The 16,968-nt window shown below is 40.5% G+C and overlaps 1 protein-coding gene across 4 annotated transcripts in view; it reads left to right on the top strand.

Moving 5' to 3' along the window:
* The window catches only part of sorcs2 (sortilin-related VPS10 domain containing receptor 2), a 407,562-nt gene that overhangs the window by 8,882 nt on the left and 381,712 nt on the right, over positions 1-16,968 (top strand). The gene's annotated exons all lie outside the window — the stretch shown is intronic.

Genomic DNA, 16,968 nt, shown 5'->3' with positions numbered 1-16,968 from the left:
TGAAAACAAAAAGAAGATGCAAATCCTCTGGGTTAGGTGGGAGCCGCGGTGAGCTTATGCTTGGGGGTTGTTTGGGATCATGAGAGTTTGTGAATCAGACTCTGAATTTCCTAGTTTGATTCAAACAAATGCAAATAAAATGTAATAAACTTTTCCCTCGGGGCATGCAGCCTGTAACTGTCGCCATCCTCACTGTTACAAAAGCACAAGTTCAAAAAAGCACTTTTACTATGGTTTAACACATTTTCACACACAGCATGGGTCGAACAGATGGCATTTTTTGGCCATAAAAAAAGTAAAAACTTATTTTTTGGCTTGAAATGAGAAAATTGGTTTTGATGATAAAAAATGTATATTTTTGCTTGATCATATTTTTTGAAAAAATTTAAAATTAAAAAGTTATGAAATATCATAATTATATTAATATTATATTGTTTATTAATATCATATTTCTATGGCTACCCTATGTTTTATTACTTCCTTTATTATTTCCTAGGTCATAAATCATAAATCACTCGGGGTCTAATATCCGTCCTAATAAACTAGAACCAGAAGGGCAAAAGAAAGGTCTTGTTGTGGTGCTGTAAGAATATAACAAAAAAATCTGTACACATAAAACACATGCACACACATGCACATACAGTGACACTTTATACCTTCTCCAGAATACTATATATATACTATGGCCACACGTTTGCATCATGGTGCTGATCCAGAATCCTTCCTTTATTGTTTATAAGGGAATAAACAATAAAGGAAAGGACTCTAGGTAAGGGACTGGTCATGTTTTTGAGGTCTGGCCTCTTGGTTAATATTACTGATTATTGGTTTCAGTGTAGTTTTATTGTTGCTTTAATGTTTGGAGCTTCAATTTTTGTGTCTTAGCTTTAGGTTCCTGCCTTGGGTTTACTAATCTTGTGACACATCTCACTTCAGTGATATCTTGTTTTCCGTCAGTATTGCCTCCTGGGTGTATTGTGTTTATCTTGAGGTTTCTTGTCTCTGTGTTTTGTTAGTGCCTTTTGGATTGTTTCTTGATTCTGATAGTTTTTCAGGCATCTTGTTTTAGTTGTGACTTCCTGGTTGTCTGGCTGTCTTCAGTGTTTTTTAACCTACATCTCCTTCCCCTCCTGTGTCTCATCTTCAATCAGTTTCCTGTGTATAAATAGTCCTGTCACCTCTTTGTCACATTCGCTGTATTGTTCTGTGTATGCTGGGTTTCACTTACTCATTCAACAAAACACTGAATGGTAACATTAACCAAGTCTGCTCCAAGTGAAATAAGAGATTCCTCTTTCTGGAATCACTGAAAGAAATGCCCATCTGTTTTATAATTTCTGGTGATTTACGTCTTTTGTATTGTCTTTGCTGATCTTTTGTCTCAAATAAAACAATAAAAACACAAATAAGGTAAAATTAGGTTTAAAATGTACAGAAAACATCAGTTAAAGTAGAAATACTATGTTATTTAGTGCCTTCACCAATGAACCAAGTTGCAAATTACATCCGTGTTTGTCTGGACTCATTAATATATCAGTTAGTTACATGGAGCTGCCTGAATGTCCAGTGTAGTTTGGTTTAGAAATTACCCCTTGACATTTATTTGGCTTAAACGATGATCATTGAATATTATTGGTAGTAAATGTGATATATCACATTTAAAATATTGACTACCTTAAAATAATTTCTCACCTGTGGACTGTTAGTCTGCTAAGTTGTGTCTGTTCAACTTCTTGCTCTGTTCTTGTTGAAGTGTTGGCTTCATTTTTCATGTGTGAAGAGGATGAACACAGCAGTGGAGGGTGGACACTTTCCAAATCGAAGCTATGTGACCATCAGACAAGCACTTCAGTGTCACAACAGCAACATAAGTACTGCAGCAGAAAACTGTAGCACTGAAGCACAAACATTTCATTGTTTGTCCCACTTGAGGCATTAATTTGAAAACACCTATTAGCCACTTGAACTTTCAAAATGACCCCACTTTTCCAAGATTCCAGTTCAGCCAAGAAAACAACTGTTTCATCACAGAATTTCATGTTTGGCTCTTGATTTTGACAAACAGCAAGCCAAACATATTAAGCTAACATTTTATTTTTGATATTATTCTGATTAGTATACTTGAATAAGTATATATCATAGACTGGTCATGAAATATTTATACTGTAACAAAAACTAGACTCTGTGTTCTTTCAGCCTGCTAGCTTCGCTAACAAATTGACTGTTGGTGTTCCAGCTCTGACTTACAGCCAATAACACTTGACTCAGTCATGTCATGGTTGCAGAGCTCGACACAGTAAGCTGCTCTGCTAGCTACCTTGTTGAAATGTTGAAAGTCAAGTTAAACAAAAGAAACCATTCTTAGTGGTTACATTATCCATTAGCCTCTTCCCACAGTAAAGCCTAGAATAGTGGCAGTTATGTGGCTTTATAGGGAGTGCAGAATTATTAGGCAAGTTGTATTTTTGAGGAATAATTTTATTATTGAACAACAACCATGTTCTCAATGAACCCAAAAAACTCATTAATATCAAAGTTGAATGTCTTTGGAAGTAGTTTTTAGTTTGTTTTTAGTTTTAGCTATTTTAGGGGGATATCTGTGTGTGCAGGTGACTATTACTGTGCATAGTTATTAGGCAACTTAACAAAAAACAAATATATACCCATTTCAATTATTTATTTTTACCAGTGAAACCAATATAACATCTCCACATTCACAAATATACATTTCTGACATTCAAAAACAAAACAAAAACAAATCAGCGACCAATATAGCCACCTTTCTTTGCAAGGACACTCAAAAGCCTGCCATCCATGGATTCTGTCAGTGTTTTGATCTGTTCACCATCAACATTGCGTGCAGCAGCCTCCCAGACACTGTTCAGAGAGGTGTACTGTTTTCCCTCCTTGTAAATCTCACATTTGATGATGGACCACAGGTTCTCAATGGGGTTCAGATCAGGGCCCTGTTTCAGGAAGCCGGTTTAGAAAACTCAGAGTGAAAAACGATACTCAGGGTTGAGTAACCCCGAACTGTCCAACTCAGAATATTCGGTTTCAGAAAGGCTGATAACAATTAGTTCAATCAACGCGGAGTTGCTTTAACCCCAAGTTAAGCACGCGCACGAGGATACATAAAGCCCTGATAAGCGGAGCACAGATTAAGCGAGTCACCATGGAGACGGAGGGAAAGAAGGCGCGGTCAATGTATTTTACAGCGCTTGAGGCCGAAATTCTGATGGCAGCATATGCCGATAACATGCAAATTCTGCGGAAAAAAGTAACACAGCCTCAGCTGCGAAAGAAAGGAAGCATGCATGGCAAAACATAGCCGACAGAGTCAATGCGTGAGTGTTAATTTAAACATTGATCTAGGGATTTCCACCCATTTAACACGTTATTTTATTATATTTTATTTGTTATTTTATACATTTTATTTTGTGACGTGATGTGAGCGCAGGTGCAACCCAACAGGCCCCAAACGTTCCTGGCAGCAAGTAAAAATGAAATATAAAAATATAGTCCAAACAGGTAAGGTGTAATTGTATTATGAGCCATAGTGCTTGGTCTGTTTGTCCCATGTAAATCAATTGCAGTTAGAGGCTACATTAATTTTCTTTCTGTAAGCACTTATTGAAATTATCTGAGCACATTACAAGTACATATTTGCTTACTCTGTATGCTCAAATGTGGCCCGTTATAGCCAACAGAAAAAAAGCGGAGGCCCGAAAAACAGGTGGGGGTCCTCCACCACCACCACTCACAGAGGCTGAGCAGTTGGCCCTCAGCCAAAACAGTGGGCGCCCTGTGGCCGAAGGCATCTCTGCGGGGACATCCTCTGAGTCAATAACCCCGCAAGACACAAGTGCCTACATAGGGGGTAAATTCAAAATAATACATGATGTGCATACATCCTTTCTTCACAGTCACCTTTGCAGTGCAACTCATTCATTTGATAAACTCTTTACCATAATGGATTATTTTGTAGTGAAGTTATTTTCCTACTGATTTTGCCTTCCCTCAGTCTTGGTTGTCTTTGAGAGCATAATGACAATGAAGTGTAAGGTGATTGGTATGTTTGTTAATTGCCATTTGGTCCCTTGTAAGTTATAAGTGACCTGTATAAACCTCATATTCTATCAGTTGATGGTGGTGGTGTACTGCATCTGGTGCAGCCTCCTGTTGAGCCAGACCAACATGCAGTTGTGAGTAATACTCCACAGATTATATGAGTTTACAGTAGAACAGCAATGTTGTTAATTTCTTTACTACAGGAAAATAATGAAGAAACATTGACAGCTGTTACAGAGGAGGAAGCAACAGAGACACTTTATGAGGTTTACATCTTTTAATACTTTGTGTACAGGAAACACAGGTGACCAATAAAGCCAGTTGAACAAAAAACCTGTTTATTCTTCTTTCAACATGTTGAGGTGATGGGTCAAAGGAAATGATTGTGACATATGGTGTCTCTGACTGCGCTTCCATCTTGTATGTCCGTGGGAGGGTCAGGATGTTCATGGTTTGGATCACTGCTGATGTTTGGTTCAGAAGGACAGTGTTCTCTAATTGTGGCAATGTTGTGAAGAATCACACATGCCACAATAATGTCACATGCCCTTTCTGGGGTGACCCTGAGTCTTTGCAGGCACTGGAACCGGGCCTTAAGCATTCCGATAGTCATTTCAATTCTGGCTCTTGTCCTGCAATGAGCCAGGTTATATCGCTGCTGTGGGCCCGGTTCAGGGTCAGGGTAAGGGGTGAGCAAATAGGGTAAACATGGATACCCCCTATCACCAAGCAAGTAGCCAGTGAACTCTCCTAAGACAGAAGGATACACTTCAGTTCAAATGTCCCTGAAGCAATTGGTCTTTATATATTTTAAAGTATTCTCAACTCACCATGTCCAAATTTTGTGCTCAGTGTACATTCACGGAATATTTGTGAGTCATGGACAGAGCCTGGCCGCTTGGCTTCCACATTTGTCATAATGTTGGCAGCATCACATATGATCTTCACAGTGCAGAGAACACAAATTAGCATCCATTACTATAATGAAATAATTTGTTAGTTTGAAATGCTACAGGGAACTATGTACCTGTACATTAATGCTGTGGAAAGACTTCCTGTTCACATAGTCTCCTTCATTTACTGAAGGAGCAATGATTGGAATGTGAGTGCCATCTGTACACGCCTGGGAACCCTGAAAATAAATGTAGAATTTAAGTAGTAGTCCAAGTATCACCACATCATACATTACGTTTTGGTCACCTTGATACCTGCAATTTTGTGGCATCCCTCTTTGATAAATCTTGTGGGTCTATGACCGGGGAACACCACAGACGAGTACAGGAGACGTTTCAGTGCAACTGTAACATTCCTGACTGCCCGACAGACGGTAGCCTTGGAAACGTGCTCAGCGTCACCAATATTATACAGAAAGCTCCCGTTTGCAAAAAACCGAAGTGCAATACAAATAATATGTACAGAACTGAGAGAATGTCCGCGATGTGTCACATGCGTAATATATGGCCTGAGGATGTTATTCAAATAAATTATAGATTGTGCTGAAAAACGGTAACGTTCGCACAGAAACTCATCAGGAAATGATAAAATGTCCAAACGCGCTCTGATCACTCTCTCCCGGCGGAGAGCTCTGCAGAGAATTTGGGCTTCACGATCTACTGGCTCTTCAAGGACGGGGCACGCCATGTCTGACACTTCCTACTGTCAGGTTTCCGACAAAGGGGCGGAGACAGTCAGGGTTAGTTGTAGTAAACCTGCTAGGGAGCAGGTTAGCTTCACGGCGTGTGTCGTCATAGTGACTCACTCAGAATTAATCTAAACTCGCTTTGTGAAACCGAAAAACCAGAGTTTTCGTTAACTCAGGGTATACTTACTCAGTTTTTCCACTAAACCGGCTTCCTGAAACAGGGCCCAGGTGAACAAGGTGGCCATGTCATTAGTTTTTCTTCTTTTATACCCTTTCTTGCCAGCCACGCTGTGGAGTACTTGGACGCGTGTGATGGAGCATTGTCCTGCATGAAAATCATGTTTTTCTTGAAGGATGCAGACTTCTTCCTGTACCACTGCTTGAAGAAGGTGTCTTCCAGAAACTGGCAGTAGGACTGGGAGTTGAGCTTGACTCCATCCTCAACCCGAAAAGGCCCCACAAGCTCATCTTTGATGATACCAGCCCAAACCAGTACTCCACCTCCACCTTGCTGGCGTCTGAGTCGGACTGGAGCTCTCTGCCCTTTACCAATCCAGCCACGGGCCCATCCATCTGGCCCATCAAGACTCACTCTCATTTCATCAGTCCATAAAACCTTAGAAAAATCAGTCTCAAGATATTTCTTGGCCCAGTCTTGACGTTTCAGCTTGTGTGTCTTGTTCAGTGGTGGTCGTCTTTCAGCCTTTCTTACCTTGGCCATGTCTCTGAGTATTGCACACCTTGTGCTTTTGGGCACTCCGGTGATGTTGCAGCTCTGAAATATGGCCAAACTGGTGGCAAGTGGCATCTTGGCAGCTGCACGCTTGACTTTTCTCAGTTCATGGGCAGTTATTTTGCACCTTGGTTTTTCCACACGCTTCTTGCGACCCTGTTGACTATTTTGAATGAAACGCTTGATTGTTCGATGATCACGCTTCAGAAGCTTTGCAATTTTGAGACTGCTGCATCCCTCTGCAAGATATCTCAGTATTTTTGACTTTTCTGAGCCTGTCAAGTCCTTCTTTTGACCCATTTTGCCAAAGGAAAGGACGTTGCCTAATAATTATGCACACCTGATATAGGGTGTTGATGTCATTAGACCACACCCCTTCTCATTACAGCGATGCACATCACCTAATATGCTTAATTGGTAGTAGGCTTTCGAGCCTATACAGCTTGGAGTAAGACAACATGCATGAAGAGGATGATGTGGACAAAATACTCATTTGCCTAATAATTCTGCACTCCCTATATTTAATAGTTATTATCTGCTCCACTCACTACACTCTTGTGTCTTTTCTCCTCTGTCAACTTTCACAAACATAACTCCTCTTCACTTTCACCTGAACGACTTTGTTGTTCTCATTAGGTTTGCTTAAAGAGAATCATACGTACCACTTGTAATAGGAGTGAGAGTCGTAAGATCTAACATACTGTGGAGTTTATAATGCACTTTTCTACCTTTACTTAGGGCAATTTTTAGGCTACCAAATTCATCCATTCAAACTACAGCGCCATGCGTCTGTTTGAAAAGTATGTCTAACAAAAAAAGTTTGTATATTATGTTCCAAAAACATTGTCATACATGTGTGATTTGAAACTAAATTTGATATTATTTTTGTCTTACTTTTGTATGATTAATTAGGAGGAGGCTTCAAGATAAGTTCACTAGACATTTTGCCTCCTACTGAACTGTTATTTATTATCTTTGACATTTTTTGTGTATTTTTACATTGTGCAAATTAATAAGTTTAAAACTGAAGTTAAATGAGTTACACAATTGCAAACCTAATCTTTATCTCAGAAAATTATATCTTCTTGCGGGATCTTGAAAATAGTAGAAATCATGAATTTTCAAGATGGCTGATCTGTTGACAACTGTTTATAACTTGTACAGTTCATATTTGTATTTCTGTATAGTTTTCATATTTATATCCTGTACATAGCTTTTACACTCACTACAGCCTGTACATACTTATAATTATAGGATATTCATAACACACCTTCATACCGTGTACATTGTAACATACCCATAATAGACCCATATTTTGTACCCTCATACCTATAATAGACCCATTTTGTAATATATCTATATTATTGCTAAGCACTGAGTTGAATTCTATTCTATTCTAATGTGCCATGGACAGCTCACCAATCTGTCCCAGGCAGTCCTTCCCACTTATGTAATTTCATGATGCAATATGTTGTTGTATGCATACATCTGGATAGACAGATCTGGCTGAAAACCTTATGTATTTAATATTATATATGTGCTGCTTGATTTCTTGATATGACAGTGCATTATTACCTCTTATCTCCACACACAAGGGTACCAGCCTGTGCACGCTATCCACACTAACACGCACACGTAAATGTTTTCATCCCTTTTCTTTGTCCCACCTTTCCTCTGACAACAATTAAGACATTTGCCTTGCACAGTAAACAAATCACACACAATTAGCGTTGTTACAGCAGGGTGCAGCAGGATGGTGTGTGTGTATGCGTGTGTGGGGGAGGGGGGGGGGGGGTTACAGGGATGCTTTTGTGTCTGTGTAGCTCTCCTGAAAATAAAAGCCCAGGGGAAGGGTGAGTTTGACTGAGTGGGAGTTGTGGGTAGGAAGGCCGGTGGAAAGTGGCCAAGCTCTGTGGGGAAATCTGACAAATGGAAATGTGAGAATTCCCAAAGCAAAAATTGACATCAAGCACTGGCAGAATAAAGCTGCTCCAATGTGTTTATTGCTGCAGTGAAGAGTTTTTAACAATGTTTTACACTGATGGAGCTGGAGGACATTTATCGTTATATGGCAATAGAACTTATTCTTATTGTAGAATTATATGGTGCTGTTGTGACCTAAACACTGTGTTACAGGCCTTTTATCATTACAAATGATTTGGCAATAACAATACAGAATAGTCTGAAAGAAGGGTTGTATTCCCCTACGACTGTATCGTTTTTCTAACAAGGTACCAGTTGAAAAGGTTTATTAGTGGAAGCTTAGCCCTAATTAATTGTTGATAAATCACCTACTATCCCTTCAATATCCATTAAAATCATTTGTAAGCTATCGGTGTTAAAGGGATACCATGAGACTAATAAATGGGTTAGGCCTTTTCTTCTGTGTTTCATGTGTATTTATTTTTAATAAGGGCTAAAAATCAAAGTCTAATCCCACCCACGTGACGCCAATGCAGAAGTGCCTTAAACTTCTTTCCAATGGCTTCTCTGGTTGTAAAAAGACATCAGGCTGGATTGAAGCTTTTGGGGGGAAATGCCCCTTTATGCCCAATTACTCTATGAGAGAAACCCAACAATCATATAACCCCATATGAGCAAGCACTTTGGTGATAGTGGAAAGGGAAAACTCACCTTTTCCTTAGATGTAGTCTGTGAAGGATTGCCACAATGTCGACTCAACATGTGGCATTTAAGGACTGGCTAGGCCCTGTAGATATGAATAACATTATTTTTTAATGGAAAATGTATTTAATTTTTCCACATAAAAAGACTGTAAAATTATAGTCACAAATGTAACATAATTACACAAATAGGCAGTGTTTATTTGTTTTAAATGTGAAATTCTAGTTTAATGCTGCAAATACATGTCTTAAATTTATTTAGATTCCCCCCATCCTGCAACATAAAACCCTAAAGAGACGCAGCCTTCTCTAAATCCACTAAACTGTTCACTGAATGTCCAAACTCATCCTAAGTTGGTCCAGTGTTTTGTTATCAGAATGAAACCCACATTGTTCCTCCTGAATTTGAGTCTCACATGAGGGTGTTATGGACCCAGTACAACATACACACACACACACACACACACACGCAAAGCCTGTGTTTGCATTGAAGTGAAGGTTTATTTTTCAGTCTGATTGTACCACAAAAATCAGGTTCACTATACCTTTCCAGCCTATCCGGGACCTGTGAGCTCTGGCATTATTTGCACAAGCTGCTGGGCTGGGGTGTGGGCAGGATGCAAACAGCCCAGTCCACTATAGCCTAGCGCAGGGGTGTTGAACTAAAGGTATCAAGGGCCGGTGTCCTGCAGGTTTTAGATACCCTAGGTCAACACACCTGAATCAAATGATTAGTTCATTACTAGGCCTCTGGAACTTCAAGACATGTTGAGGAGGTAATTAAACCATTAAAAATCAGCTGTGCTGGATCAAGGACACATCTAAAACCTGCAGGACACCCGCCCTTGAGGCCTGGATTTTCCCATCCCTGACCTAGCGTATACCTGCTTGGACCTTACTGTATGTCCCTCCTTCCTGCACTCTTGTTGCAGTGTTTGTGTGGCCTCCTTTGACTCAGGAGCAGCACCTGTGTTCGCCAGACCCTGGGCAAGAAGATCAAAGAAAAAAGGAGTTACTGGGCCCCAGTGCCGGGGTGGAGCTTAGGACTCCTCCCTGGAGCTAGGACCGGCCAGCTTGATCAGCTGACCAGGAGCCCAGGCCTCTTCCGACTGTGCCACACATAGCCTGTGTTTGCAGAGTAGTGATAGTTTATTTTTCAGTGTGATTGCACTACAAAAACTCATGCTTGTGCTCTTGCTCTTGTCATGAGACAGCTTTCCAGCTGTTATGTCTCCAGCTCAGTTCCTCTACTTCCTCCAGGTCCTGGCGTTAAGAAATAGGGAGAGCATGATTAGGGAATTGGTCCCAGCTGTCTTGCCAGCCTGCCTCGCACTGCACCAAACCCACTGCACCACCCCTCCTCTGCAGCCGAGGCGCAGAGTACAGCCCTCAACTCTGAGGTTCAGTTAAAGGATGAAATCTCCTTTCTGCTATCCTGGTATCGACTTTCTTAAAAATAGGAACTACCACCCTAGTCTGCCAATCCAAAGGCACCACCCCAGATCTTCATGTGATGTTAAATAGGTGTGTCAGCGAAGACAGCCCTAACAACCTCAGTTACCTTGCCCCCAGTGATGGGAGTTCCTTAAAGTATTCCCTCCACCATCCAACGATATCTACCATTGAAGTCGCAATCTTTTTTCATGGCCTCACCAAACTCCTGCCACAGCTGATTTTTTGCTTCACCTGATCCAACTCACCACCAGCTCGCTCACAACTCAGCTCCTCACTCTACTTGAATGCTAGAACATACAACCACAGATCAATTGTAATGATTATGAAATTAATATTCAGCTTGTGGCCTACAGTGTCCTGGTGCCACGTGCACTTATGGACAGCCTTATGTTTTAACATGGTGTTTGTTATGGATAAAGTGTGGTTTCCACAGATGTCCAAAAGCAAACACCACTTGGGTCCAGATGAGGCAGACTGTTCTTTGCCATCACATCACTTTGGGTTACACCGTTGTTCCCCACTTAAGTGCTGAAGTCTCCCAGCAGCATGTGGTCAACAAGTAGAGTACCCTCGAGCATTCACCCAGCTACTCCAAGAACACTGTTATTAAGTGAGATTTTAATTAAACTTCCAAGCCATTTGTCTGAAGTGAAGGGAAGTCCGACCCTTTTCAAACATTTGTCTCTTTTGGCTCAGCTCCCTTGCAGCCTTCTATTTTAGGCTAATTTAGCAAATATGAATGGTTTGTATGTTGGGCACCATTTTTTTCTAATTCAGTGCTTTTATAAAAGGCTTATTTGTCTGCACAGAGCACTCAAGGCACTTTATACAATATGCCCCAGGCCCCTCATACATGGGGTTTAAGGCCTAGATAAAAAGTGACAAGCAAAGTTATCAAATTTCTGCGTGACTCAGAAATTTGATAACTTGCTCTGTATTATTTAGAGCAAGGTTATATGTACCTTGCTCTAAATAATTTTTAAGTTTTAATATTGGTATAAGTCTTCAAACCAGTCAGATTCCATTAGTCATACAGTTCTGTTAATAAGAGGAACATATACTGTCCTCATAGATAGCGCCACTCTGATTAGTCCATCATCCTTGAAGGTTTAATGTAGGTCAGTGTGATTGCTCGGAGAATTACACCATCCTGTGATGGAGCTTTGCACATCATTCATCAGAACTCAGCTTCAGCATAACAGCATAACACAGCATTTCTCAAATGGGTCAGCACAGGGGAAAAAGGAAAAACTGTATGTTAAATAGTGCCTGAAAACTTCATTATCCAACATGAGAAACACCCTGCACACACATTTTCACAGAGTTCTAATCAGTCAATCTTGCAAGTAGATTTTCCACCTGTTATACTTATTATCTGTTAACGTTTCACCCTAAAATCGTGCTTTTGCTGTTTGTTGTTTGCTGCTGAGGTTTCTGCAATAATGTACGACTTGGTGTATTCAGTGTGAGTATAAAAAGTACAGCCCAAGATGTAAACGCGACTATGCATGGCTGCATTAACATGAAAACACTCATGTATATTCATCTAGTACAAATGTTCCTGTTCATGCACTAGTGGCGCCAACGACCATGGAGGCATTCGATCCACAAGGTAGGCTGAGTTATCAACCTCGCTGCTTTTAATCTATGATGACAGAGTGTGACTGCACGAGGTGGAGGGGGGGACACAGTCCTGTGTGGTCCTTAATAGATGGTCACGCCTTTTAGACCATGCAAGATGAGATATGAAATACTTAGTGGGTGACTGCTGCTGTGTGAGTGTGTGGAAAAAGGTGTGTGTGTGAGTATATTTGCATTTATATGTGCTTTATGTTCCCTGAACTGAGATAATTACTTCTCAGGAGTTCAGCAAGATCAATTGCCCTGTGCTTCATTAAAATGAGATCCCTTTAAAATGGAAGTTTGACATTCACCGCATCAAAATGTGTGTTTGTGCTATAGGGACTAGCAATGTTTAAATGTTAATGTAGACATTTTGGTAATTGTCTACTTTTTAAAGCGTCCACTTTATCTGTTTTTGATTTCAGCTGAATGAATTTAACATTAAGGCTGCACTAATCACTTTTTGTAAAAGTTACATTCAAGTCAGAAAACTGGCTATAGCATGAAAAGTGTTACATCTAGTGACCGATTGTTAAAGAGTTCCCTAAACTCTGCAGTTTGCTTTGCTTTCATGGCACAAACAGCAAATTTTTAAGGTTTAAGAAAAATAGTAAGGAGGTTCTGATTCCTGTCTTTTTTCTCCTTTCATGTCATCTTATTAAATGAAATCCATTTAAAATGACAGAAGGCAAAATCATTACAGAACCGCAGCCAAATCAAAGAAGAACAGGACTCTATGGTAAGGTCTGCATCAGATTGCTAAGGGCTGGACTACTGTAATTTGTTATTATCAGGATGTCCTGAAAACTCCTTGAAGAGCCTTCAGCTAATCCAAAGTGCTGGAGCACCTATATTGGCTTCTCTTCATTGGCTCCCTGTTAAATCCAGAATCCTTCTCATCCCAAACAAGGTCTTAAATTACCAGGCCCCATCATATAGTACTATATCACCCCATTAGAGCACTTTGCTCTCAGACTGCAGGCTTTTTGTGGTCCCTAGAGTTTTTAAAATTAGAATGGGAGGCACAGCCTTCAGCTTCTAGGCATCTTTTCCATGGAAGCAGCTCCTAGCCTGGATTCTGTATACAGACATCCTCTCTACTTTTAAGGTTAGGCTCAAAACTTTCCTTTTTGATAAAGCATATAGTTAGGATCGGATCAAATGGCATGAATCCTCCCTTTATCCTCGCTCTCGCGGCTGCTAGGGGCTTCCCATGATGCACTGAGTGTTTCTTTTCCACTGTCTATTGTATATTTACCACTCTGTATTTAATCGTTCATTCATTATTTCTCTGGCTCTCTTTCACAGCTTGTCCTCGTCCTGTCTTACTGCTCTTGCCCAAACAGGTGGCAGCAGATGGTTGCCCCTCCCAGAGACATGTTCTACCTGTTAAAAGGTAGTTTTTCCTTCCCAGTGTTGCCCAAACGCTTTCTCAGAGGAGGTCATAAGATTGTTGGCCACTCTGTTTTCTTTTTATTATTGAGTCTTTACGACATAAAACACCTTGAGGCAACTGTAGTTGTTGATTTAACACCACATAAATAAAAACTGATGATAATGATAACTGAAACAACTCAAAAATGAGCAAAATGCTGATGAGTATTTAATTATGGCTCATCAACTTAAGTCAAATTAGTGATATTACTATGATATTCAAAACTAAAGAGCTCTGCTGCAAACAGAATGTAGTTACTTGATAAAGACTTGAATATGTTTCTTTTAGGGGACAGAAACCTGCATGTTAACAGAAAGATGCAGGCTTTAGTGACCCGTGAGCAGCATCACTGTTGAAAAGGTGATCTTAGTTGATTATTTACATGTCAGCATCTTTCTGGTGTTACTGATGTCTGGGAATAAATGGAGAGAGTGCTGTTACTCTAAATGAGGACAACACCAAAAATGAGATCTGAGATCGGCTGCCTGAGTGGCAGAACGGGAGCACACAGTTTGAATATTTGATGGTTTTGAGGGCAGGAGGTGCATCAGCATTACATCAAACACATTTTTTACATTATCACAGTACCAAACAGATTCTGGGTACACGACACTCCCTTCTCTGACTTTTCTAGTTTCACTTTTTCTACACCCGCCTTGAAAATCCACAAGCTTTTTCACAAGTCAAAGCCCTAGTGGGCAAAGTTGAATAACTGCCTCTGAGCAAGTATTGCAGGACAGCTATGGGAGGGGCTCAGAATCAAGGATTTTCCAGTATCTTCCAATGTATTTATTAGCAACTATTTTTACTTATTTAGTCATTTTAACAAAATAATTCAGAAGACAACATTGTAAATAATACATGCCTGGATAATGATGAATAATTTACTTAGCATTAATAATATATTTCAGCATGAAAACCTTACCTCAGTGTGATGTGTTACGAATTCACTGATCATAACAAAAGTCAAGTTGTCGAGTTGATGTGGCAGGACTTTGAATTAAAAATTTACTTGTGATCTAAGAAACAAACTTGTAGGCAGCCTTACTTTATTCACACGTGCACACACGCGCGCACACACACACACACATGGATAGGAGTGGGTAACACAGTGTGCCCCCTCCAAGACCTCTAATGTCAGTATACTGCCTGCAACTGCACCCCCTAAACTGGAGTGTAAGCTTAAATATTTCATAGTAATGTGGAAGTGTGTGTGTGTGTGTGTGTGTGTGTGAGAGAGAGAGGGAGAGTAGGTAAGGCAGCAAGAATACAGATCACAGCCTGCAGATGACCTGACTCCATATGACAGGCCCAATATGAAAGCCAGTGAATGTGGAAATAAAATATGTGAATTGCAAATTTGAACTCACCTGGAGAAACTACACAAAAAGTTTTGTTTTTGAGTCCTAGTGAGTTACTCCACTCAGAACTTCCTTTACCACCATATATTAGAAACTTCCTATGGAACCCCAGCAGGAAATTTTTGTAAAAAAAATATTATAGACACGGGGAAAACTAATAAATAAAGGAATATCTCTTTGCAGTTGTTTGCTTCACATACTAACAGTTCATACAATCTACTTTAAACCAAGTGACCACTGTTGGGTCCCTAATATTTTATTTGATCACTGGCTTGAGGCATGGTGGCCCTTTTTAGGATCCTCATTGTTATTCTCTCAGTTCAGATCACATAGTGAATACAAAGAGAAAAATAAAAAACATGCACTGATTTAAATTCAGACTGATGCACTTAATGACTGTTTTTTTTCTTTCAGTTTAAGTTCAGTTTTGCCCCCTTGTACTTGTGCTTCTGTTATGGCCATTTGCCTGCTCCAGTGTGTCAAAACTTTATTTCCTGTATTTATATTTCATTTTCTTGACCAAAACTGCAACGAGGCAAATCTGGTGCGCTTACAAGAATGAGGTGGTTCATTTCCTGATTGTCCCTCAGACCGCTCAGGACCAGCACCCTTATAACTAAAGCTAAATTAGTACTGACTGTTATAAAAACTAAATTTAAAAAATATCTTGATGATCAAAGTTTCAAATGAGGGCAAAGTCTTCAGATCATCAACCAACAACTAATAACAGGCTAGTGGTAATTTGTGCTGTCTATAGGTCTGTAATGGCACAGCATTAAAACTGGCCTGACCTACTGCTGATACTCCAAAAAGCAGGCTATGTTTTCAGGAGTTACCCTGAATAGAATAGAATCGCTCTTTATAGTCAATGTACGATGACACAATTTTGGTACTTTCCTGTGGGTAAAATATAAATAGTAGATATAAATAGTAGACCGAATAGAATAAATAACAAACAGGATAAATATATACAATCAAGAGAGAAATATACAAAACAAGAGGAATCTAGAGAAATAAGAGAAAGGTGCACATTAGAGAACAAAATAGATGCAAAGTTCTTGAAAGTAGTGCAAAGAAAAGACTTGTTCTGAATAGAGTGTGAGTGGCCTGAGTGATGCGGGTTACTCAGACCATGGCTCAGATTGGTGAGGTGGGTGGGCAGGGGTGGGGTGTGGGTTGATAGTGTTTGTTGACAGTTTGAATGGACCAGGGGAAGAAGCTGTTTGTGAGTCTGGAGGTGTGAGACCTGAATGACCTGATACACTGACCAGAGAGCAGCGGGTCAAACAGGTGGGCAGGGTGCAAGGTCACCTGTGATGGCCTTGGTTTCCCTGAGACAGGAGGAGCTGACAGTGGCCTCCAGGGGTGGCAGAGGGCAGCCAATTATTTTTTTGGGCACAGCCTTCCTGTTCTCAGTCGTGGCCCCTGTGTACCAAATACCCAGGCAGTAGGGGAGCACGCTCTCCACTGAGGAGCAGTAGAAGGTGAGCAGCAGCTTCTGGTTCACGTTATTCTTCCTCAGGGCATGGAGGAAGTGCAGCTGTTGGGCCTTCTTTACCTGGGTGTTGGTGTTGTGGGTCCACACGTGGAGATGTGGGTGCCCAGAAACCTGAAGATGGAGACAGATTTCACCCAGTAATGAGAAGAGAGTGGACCTGTCTGTGTCTCCTGAAAACCATTATGAGTTCTTTTGTTTTAAGGATGTTCAGTTAGCAAGTCAGACTGGTTGAGACCGCTTAGCGAGGAAGCCTTTGATCCAGGAGCAGGTGGCAGGGAGGATCTGAAGGTGGCCAGTTTGCTGGTGAGGATTACCACCAAATTGTCATTGTGATTAAGGTGTTGAACTGAGCTGTAGTCCACAAAGAGCATCCTCATGTAGCTCACTCTTTCTCCAGGTTGCTCAGCGATCTGTGAAACTTATGATCATGCTATTAATACCCTATTCATAGCTTACAAAATGTTGACCTTCTGTTCTCTTACCAACAAATAAATAGTCAACACACAGGCTATTGTGATTAGCACTG

This window comes from Aulonocara stuartgranti, assembly GCF_965226115.1.
Source record: "Aulonocara stuartgranti genome assembly, chromosome: 3".
In the NCBI taxonomy this organism is placed as follows: Eukaryota; Metazoa; Chordata; class Actinopteri; order Cichliformes; family Cichlidae; genus Aulonocara; species Aulonocara stuartgranti.
Note: the sequence above shows the minus strand (reverse complement) of the source record. Positions and strands in the feature narration are given on the sequence as shown.